The sequence below is a fragment of the Lolium rigidum genome, chromosome 5, assembly GCF_022539505.1.
Source record: "Lolium rigidum isolate FL_2022 chromosome 5, APGP_CSIRO_Lrig_0.1, whole genome shotgun sequence".
In the NCBI taxonomy this organism is placed as follows: Eukaryota; Viridiplantae; Streptophyta; class Magnoliopsida; order Poales; family Poaceae; genus Lolium; species Lolium rigidum.
In genome coordinates this window covers 153,870,694-153,879,998 of record NC_061512.1, presented here as the reverse complement: position 1 = coordinate 153,879,998, position 9,305 = coordinate 153,870,694, and the positions used below count along the sequence as shown (strand labels likewise).

The 9,305-nt window shown below is 48.1% G+C and overlaps 1 pseudogene; it reads right to left on the bottom strand.

Moving 5' to 3' along the window:
* Positions 1 to 5,999: 5,999 nt before the first annotated feature.
* On the bottom strand, positions 6,000 to 9,212 carry LOC124656556 (annotated as a pseudogene).
* Between the last annotated feature and the right edge of the window lie 93 nt (positions 9,213 to 9,305).

The window sequence follows — 9,305 nt, the reverse complement described above, 5'->3', positions numbered from 1 at the left end:
TGTCCAAGTCAAAAGTTCCGGTAAGGCTATGCCGGTTTTTTGTTTCAAGAAAGCTTCGCGCTAAGAACTGCATGCTCAACCCGAAACTCGGGGACTGGCTATGCCGATTTTTTTTGTTTCAAGGGAGTTTCGCGCTAAGAACTGCGTGCTCAACCCGAAACTCGGGGACTGGCTATGCCGGTTTTTTGTTTCAAGGGAGTTTCGCGCTAAGAACTGCGTGCTCAACCCAAAACTCGGGGACTGGCTATGCCGGTTTTTTGTTTCAAGGGAGTTTCGCACTAAGAACTGCGTGCTCAACCCGAAACTCGGGGACTGGCTATGCCGATTTTTTTTCAAGAAAGTTTCGCGCAAAGAACTGCGTACTCAACCCGAAACTCGGGGACTGTGAGGATATATCTATAAGTTGAGAGATTGAAAACCGGCATGGATGTAAAAGAAAAAACTTTGAAGTTTAAGTGTGGAGCTTAACACCACGTTGCCGCTGGCGTCGTGCCAGGTCGTGTCGAACTCCTTAACGGCACGCTTGAGCCGGCTGAGATGCTGCGCCGTGCTCCGCGAGCCGGAAGGGTCCACGACCGGCAGCTTGTCCTTGCCCAGGCCGCGGGTGGCGGGAGACAGATCCGCCCGGTTCCACTTATCCGCGTATTCACGCAGCGGGCCCAAGTCAACCTCGCCACGGTTGAGCTCGGTGATCCGGCCCAGCTGAGCTGAAGCCTTCTCGCTGGCCACAACAGCGGTGCGGCCGGCATGCAGCACCAGCGACTGCGAGCCGGAAGGTGGCGAGGTCGCCGCGGTGACCACTGCAGCGAGTTGCTGAGCGGTGAAGGTGGCGCCTTCCGGGCGAGGTGGCTCGGGGGCAGGCGTAGGTTCGCCGGTTGGAGGTGCCGGAGGAGGCGACGACGCGTCCTTTGCCGGCGAAGGAGCTTCCGGCGCTTCCTTGGCTGGCAAAGAGGTTGCTGGCGCGGAAGGTTCCGGCACAGCCTTGGTGGGGGAAGCAGCGGCTTTCTTCTTCTTCTTCTTTGGAGTGGGAGGAACCGGAGGTTCCACCCGCTCAGCATCTTCGGTACCGGCGCCGATGTTGCTGGCGCAGGTGTCTTCAACATCTGGAGGGGAAGTGAAATCCTCCTCCGCGCAGGGGTTTGAAGGTTCAGGGGCCGCGCGCCCCAAACTTGTGTTTCCTCCCCGAGGGGAGGCTGGAGATTTGTCGGCACCCGAAGGTACCGGACTTGCATAAGGAGGAGGAGAGGTTCAGGCAGCATCCTCGGGAGCTTCCGGCCTCATGCCTGGCGCGCTCCTGGTAAGGGTCAGGGGCGCCCTGAGAAAGAAAAGTTTTAGAGTTAGAAAGAACAATATAGCAAGGAAAGCCTCAACCGGAAGATAAAAAGTATGAAAGTCCGGAATCTTACCCAGCAGCGACCGGCATCTCGTGCCTGCGTTTTCTTCCATAGGGCTTATTGCCACTCTTCTTTTTGAGGCGCTTGGCGGGCGGAGCTTCGCTGGGGCCAGCCTCAGGGGCCGGAGCCTCATTCTTCCGCTCCCGAGAGACCAGGTTGTCCAGGAACTCCTGGCCAACTTCGGCCGCCAGGGGAGCCACGTGCTCCACGACCTGAGGGTTCGCACCGGCTAAGCGAAGATCTACAAAGAAACAGTTTATAAGGAAAAAGAGATGAACAATATACCTCGAGGATAACGACCTCGTCGTCAGAACCGGAATCGTTTGCCGGGTGAGGAGTTGAAAAGTTACCGGGGTGCCTGACGTGCGTCGGACCCATCTTGTGTCTCCCTTCACGTAGGGGTCAGCGTCGCAGCCATCGTGGAAACGCCGGTTGGGGGCGTAAGAGGGCGGCTCTTCCCCGCCGATCCGGGAGAAGTTCTGCAACGCAAAGAACTAAGTCATCAGAACAAAAGATTCACAAATACACCGGTAAAAGGTCTTTCGGAGACCCAGAGATGTTACTCGGCGCGGAGGAGAGTTGCTGCGGCTATAAGGGAGCAGCCCGTATTTTCCGCTGGGCTTCAGCGTGTTCTAGCAAATCTGCTTGGCCTTAAGGACCAAGTCAGGGGCGCTCAGCGAGTGGGTGGTAATTCTTGTCGGGTCCATCCGGCCTGACATCTGGCAGATCTTATGAGCGCGGCGCTCGAAGGGGCAGCACCCGGCGCGAGAAAAAGCATGACCAGGTCATCCGCGCAGATGTTGGTCTCCTTCTTGTTCTTCTCGACGAAAAGGGCCATCCGCTTGGACTCCTTATCTTCCTTAGGATTGTGGAGCCAATTCTTCATGCTGGGAGGCCCGGGTACATATTCCGGAAGGTTGATGAAGTCTTCCGGTCCACCGTTCCGGACGTAGAAAAAAGATCTCTGCCAGGTCCGGACAGATTCCAGACCGGAGAGCTTGTAGAAGCAGCTCCATTGGCGGGGCGAGAGGATGCAGCCCTCGTACCGAACGAACGGCGTGGGGTGCGGAAGATTCTTATCTTGGATAGAATTCTTCCGGAGATAATAGAAAAAGGAGAAGTTATCTACAGAAGGAGTGATACCGGCGTATCCCTCCATGAAAGCAGTAGAGGAAGAAAGTTAGAAGATGGAGTTGCCCGGAAGATGATGGGGCTGGAGTTCATAGAAATCAAGAAAGCGCCGGAAGAAGTCTGACGCCGAAAGGCCTAAACCGCGCTCAAAATGGGCGGAAAAGACAACATACTCACCGGGCTGAGGCTCTGGATGCCGCTCCTCGCCAGGAATACGGCACCAAACCTCTTCCGGTATTCTCCGGGACCGGTAGAGCCAATCGATATCTGCCCGAGTCACGTCGGAGCCCATCCAGGCCCTGCGCGTATAAGAATCAAGGTTGATAGCGGAAGAATGGGCAGCGGCGCCCCGGCTCGAACTGTCGGCATCTTTTCCTAGATCACCGGTAGCTTGAGCGGAGCTACCGGTAACTTCTTCGGTCTGGGCGAGGTCCTCCTCGAGCCCGTCGGTGGCTTGGTCAACCGGAATTTCTTCTCCGGAAGAGGTAGAGGGGCTCTCGCTCTTGTGGGTGCTAGCGGAGAGTTCCGGAAGGGAATCCTCTGAAGACATACTTCACTAAGTTCGGAACCTAGCTACAAACTGTTTTCTCCAAATCTATCCCTTCGCGAAGATCTACGAGTAAGAGAAAAAACAAAAGAAAAGAGGAGATAAATACTCTACCGGCCCAAGAACAATGCGGCAAAGAGGGAAAAGGGTACAGTGTCCGCGAAACCAACCTAAGGGCGACGGTGGACGACGGAGTCGACGGTCCGCCGGAGTTTGGAGAGTAGGCGGTTGAGGGCGGCGAACGGAGAAAAAGAAGAGGAAGCCGTGGCGATGCTCTGAGCGGACGAAGTAGAAGGCTTCGGTGGATCTCGACGGGAGCAGGGCGAACAAGCTCTGCGGTACTCCTTCGGGAGGTTCGCCGGAGAGCAAGGGCTCGACGGCGGACGGAAGCTACGAGAGTTCAAGAGGTAGAGGGCTTGAACTGGCAGAGGTTGGAGACGAAGTGAGCGTGGGCGACGCAGGGGCACCGTCGCGCCCCTTATATACTGAGAGGCTTAGTGGGCCGCGGTGCGACTTGGCCCGTTTCGCTTTGCCCGTGGGCCGCCACGTGGCGTAAAGCTAAACGCGTAAAAACAAGGTGCCATACGGAGGCCGCAAGGATCCGGAGCGGCGTAAGGATCCGGTGCGGTGCATTAAATGTGAGCGCGGGAGTCGAAGGGAAGTGACCCCTGACACTGGAGCGTCAGAAACAGTGCGCATGTCTCTGACAGGCACTGTTTCCAAGATATTCTCGTCTCCGTCGAGGAAGATTTAATGGCAAAGCAACCGGAAAAGTATACCGGAAGCTTTTGCTGAGTCCGGTATGATGAGATGGTTTCGGCTAGAAGCCGGAAGGTTTGTTCGAAGAGATATGGTGATGTGGTTTCGGCAGAGACGCCGAAAGGTTTTAAACCGGTACTTTAAGATAGGAACCTGGCATGGTCCGTCGGGTAGAATCCGCCGGACTATACCAGCTTCGGGGACTAATGTTGGGGGGATGACCCCCGGTATGCCAAAGGCATGGCAAACTAGCCTTGTTTAGGCTGTTGAGGTACCGGTTTAAAGATTATTCCGGATAACAAAGTTAAGTTCGTGGTTAAGTGAAACAATACCGGTATCCCAGAAGGGGTATACCGGAATACGCTAACAAGGTACCGGAGTACCGGCACAAGCCACACTGTAGCACGTCGGCAGTCTGGTCAAAGATTCCCTCAAGGACTAAAGGACAAGGATGAGCGGAGCACATCAGCTTTAATTGAATCTCTAAAGCCAAAGCAGAAGATGACGTAAAAGCTACCGTGAGGATGTCACCTTCCCCGATTAAAGACATACCGGTGTCGCCTCGGTGCCAATGAGGCTTTGTAAAGTAGTTTGGCTAGTCAAAGATGCCATTAGGGTTTCTTCCCGTGTAAGCCACCCTCTCCCCTATATAAGGAGAGGGAGCACACCCTTGCGCGGGGTACTTGTTAGACAGATGATGAGTTAGAGTTAGAGAGATAGTGCTTGTACTGTGCTTCTTCAACCTCTGGCCAAGGCCAAGTTCATCAATAAAGATACCGGCGTTCCATCCGAATTCCATCCTTGTGTAACCAAAACCCTCCCCCGAATCCTCTAGGGCACATTCGGCCCCAACTCAAGTCATCCCATGGCATCTGTCTGTTCACCACGATGACATGAAGTTTCAGAGAAGCATGTCACAGATCTTCAGTTGGTAGATTTTATCCAGTATGGCCCACAAAATAATAAGGGAAAGGTATGATAACAATGCAAAATACCTATTTGCTCATTTTTTTTGCACATCCGAATCTAAAATACTAATTTGCTTTATGCTTGCAGAATGGGAAGCCTTTGCTGCGAAAAATGAAGGAGGGTAGAATCTTGAATTGGAATGTGCTACTGAAGATCCTCTTTGCATCCTTCAAGAAGCATTCGAGAAGGTGAATCCAAATTATGTGGTTACCGCCGATCATGATATGAATTTACGTATACACTTACTAATTACTGCTGATCATGACAGGAATACAAGATCCATGGTACTAAGAATGTGTCAGCTAATGGTGTACTTACATGGTATGTGCTATGCTACAAGCTGCGCAACATTGGGCTCAAAGCTAGAGAAAATGACAGTTTCCTTGGCATACTCAAAGATACTAATCTTCTTTTTCTTTGACTGGTATAGAGAGATACTAATCTGATCATTACTTGTATAAATGTATTAATCCATGGCAAAAGAAAGCAGAGCGACAGTTATATATTGGGTGAGAGTAATTCTCCTGGTTATCCATTGCTCCTAATTTTTTTAAATTCAAATCTTATGTTGTAGCGCTCGTCTGGTATGATTTATTGAGAGGCTAAGAGCTCCAGAGCTGGTATTATTGGAAACCATTTTTTCACCAAACACATAAAAGGAAGTATATTATGCTTGACAAATGATTCAATCTATATGTGCTATATGTACTTTAAATAGACTTGAGGGAGCATCTGTTTCATCCTACACATGAGAGTCACGGGCAGTATGTAACATGTTAGGCGAGATGAAAATATTTTTTTAGATTTTCACCTCAAAGTTGTATGTAACATAACCATCCTTATAGCTGCACTGACGACTTTCCAAATTGCTTACAGTTTTTGATAACTTTAGAGATGCACAGTCAATCAAGAAGATCACAACTACGCATAATGTTCTTTTTTAATGTAGAAGGAGCATTTTTCCATCAAAAAAATGGAGCACAGATGATGCTTCCATGTCCGACAGAGAAAAAATGTACAAAACTGGATATGGCGCCCAACCATTCACGGGAACTGATTCGAATGCTCATAATCTTTCAGAATGGTCTACCACTTCGAATCATCGATGTTGCCTGATTTGTTTGAAATTTTAATATCCTTGATGTATTTGAAATTTTCATAGTAGTTGTGAATTATATATGTGTATTGAGAAATTAAATTTAAGGACCCGTGGCAACGCAACCACCCTCATTTTTCTTTCTGTTCACTCATAGAAGACACACAATGTACTTCCAACTTCGGTCGAAGAAGTCAAATGGGGACTTTTCTATTTCTTCACCAGATAATGCACTGTTGATAACATGAACAAATAGAGGCCGAGCTACATGTAGCTCTTTATTTTCAAAAAATCTTAAGTCATATTTTTAAGTTCCAAAAAAATTTGAAAAAAATCTTAGATGTAGCCAATGATGAAATCTACAAACATGCAAAATCTCATTGTTAAATTCATAGTATTTTAGGCTACACAAAAATGATAAATGTGTGGATCTGAGAATAGTGAATAGTGCACATTTCAAAGCTATAAAACCTGTCAGATTTTGCCATTTTTCTGTAGTCTACAATACAAAGAATTTCACATTGAAATTTTGCATGTTTGTAGATTTCATCATTGTCTACATCCAAGATTTTTTTTCAGATTTTTTTAAAACTTAAAAAACTATGATTCCGAATTTTAAAAAATAAAGGGCTACATATAGCTCGGCCTCCGTTTGCAGTTTTCGGGAGGCATTGCTACTATCGAACACTTGAACAAGAAGCATCTTATCAAGCACTTCAATCTCTGTGCCACCTAGTCAACTTGGTTATTGCAGCATTCCACTCAGAAGCCCATCCATATTCATCAACCTCAAATATAGGAGGAATGAGTGGATTCGGATTGTGAATCATTGCCTTGTAGTCTCCCTCGAGGGTAAATACAGAAAACAAATAGAACAAGCTTACTCACCCTGTAAAGCTAGATATAGCATCCTACGCACAACTAGTAGAGCACCCACAATGTGTAGCTAAAAGTGGTTTCAAATTTACCTTTTAGGTTTTGGAACTAGTTCCCTACATTGTAGAGGTAGTTCAAATCAGAGAAAAGAGGGAACCGGAGCAACTAGCTGCTCTGGTGCCAAATCTGTTGATGGAATAAAGAATAGAGTTTCAGGCCCGGTGGGGAAGAAAGAGATGGGTGAGGAGAGAGAGCTGCTGAGAGGGGAAAACCTATTTTATACTAGTTATGTCGATCCAGACCCACGTTACAAATAATTTGGAACTAGCGATACTGTGAAGGTATTGCCATATTGCACTCCGTAGCAAGATTCTTGTTTGTGTCAGATTTGGCGATCTATACATTGTGGATGCCCGTATAGAAGATTCCTCCACAAGGGTAAGTATGTGTCTTCTTGTATCATCATCAGCTCTTAGCCCTGTCAATTCCGCTGCTTTCTGATTCCACCCATTGACAAGTCCATTGCCATCTATTGCCAAGATTGGAACGGTTGTTGTTTCCATTAGACGAAACATTTCACTGGTTATTTAAATTCGGCAAGCCCATCATGTTTGAGATCAGCAATCTAGTTATCTAAATTAGCTTCCCAGGTTGGCTTGATGGTATCATTGAACATCCCTCGAAGTATAAGTTGCAATGAATGAATAGCATCCATCTCATAATCAGTCCAAGACAAACTCTTCATCTTGGCAACTTCAAGGAATGCTTTGAAAGACAACCTAGGCTGCAACTTTCTGCTGCCATCCATGCCCGACGGATCATTGTTTGCACCTCCCCATCTGATCACATCAGCTGTACATGACCTGAACCAAAAAGGGCATCCTTTGAGTTGATCTTAGCCACTGCCATTCCACAAATCCTATCACAGAGAGCAGAAGCTCCTGGATAGCCAGCATCATGGAGGCTCTCTGTACACAGGCCAGTGGAATCCCTGTGAACTTCTGACAGCCATAAAGAAATATCACGTATCTGAGACTCAGTTGGGGCATTACACAGGCGCCATACTTTGCCCCCATACAAAAGAGCAGCACCATCACAGTTGACCAGGTCCATGATATTGGGTGTCCCTGATACTATAGTCATGGGAGAGGCTTCTCTGAACAGCATCTCATAGAGAACTGTTTGCACCCTCAGTATCCTCTTCTCGTGCAACTTTTCCTCTAATTCAAACTCGTTGTTGACATGGACAGAAAACACATGTGCTACGAACTCACAAGCATAACGCAGCGGCAAAGGGACATACCTGGGGCTCTCATGGTGGCAAACAAGGAGGCCCCATAGTTTCTTCTTCTGCTGCTGCTGTTGTTGTGCTGGTTGTTCAGAATCGATTTCATCATCCTCTTCATTATCATTAACCACAACAGCCATGACAAGGCATGCAATCGAGCTCATGTTCTCCATATACTGAACGTGACAACCGTGTGAGGCCCTGAGTGTTGAATCCAACAAGCTAATATCAAAGGGGGAGTGCCTCATCTTCGATGACCTTTATGGATCTCGCATGGCAATCACAAATCATCCTTACCCTGTTATTCATGAAAAGAAACCTGGATACTTGAGGGATATCCGTGGCTGGATAGTGCAGACCTAGATAAGTCTCAAGACCAGACTTTCTGATCTCGGCAAATACCTCGCCATGCTCATCTTCATGAAACTTATAAGCCATAACCCTATCATATCCTGTAAGATCAAAGATTTCCTTAACCACAGTATTGCATAGCACTTTCATGCTTCCACCTGGCAGTGACTGGATTTTGGAGATTGCCTTGGCAGCAAGCTTGTAAGACTGCAAATCCCCAACAGCAGTGCCAGGAAATTCTATAGACTTCACAGGCTCAAAGTCTACCACCAAACAACCAGTTGCTCGATGAGCAATGGCATAGAAACGCTTTCCTGAGGTCTGGCATTGAACTGAGACAGGGTTGAGCAAAGAAACATCAGCAAACCCTAGTGCCCTATGCAGTTCCGTGGCACCTTGGTCAGTGAAAAGAGACCGTAGATTTGTACCAATAACTAGCCTTGGGGGATCATCAACACTAGGTTCTTCATGGCTGACCGTTGTTAGCATTTCTGGCGCGTTCTCACTGAACGCGATAACACTGAAGCTCTTCTCATCAAGGACCAACAAGCAACCAAATGGTTGGATCATCTTTCCATTCTGAATGTGCTGCAAGTAGGCTATGACCCTCTCCGGCCGCCCAGGCTGCACAGGTGGAGCGGTCCGCTGGCCTTCAACCATCTTGGAATAGTCGAAGTATTCACCAGATTCTTCATATGCAGCGTTGAGCTCAGCACCAAGTTCTGTTTTTGCTAATACCCTTGCCCGGGAGCTCTGGCTGTTCCTGCTGGAAGAGCTGGAAATAGGCCTTGACGAAGACATTTCCTGCTTCAAGTACTTGAATCACTCAACAGTCGTATATGCACTCCTGCTGTACATATAAATGAGAAGTGTTAAATACTAATTATATTAAAG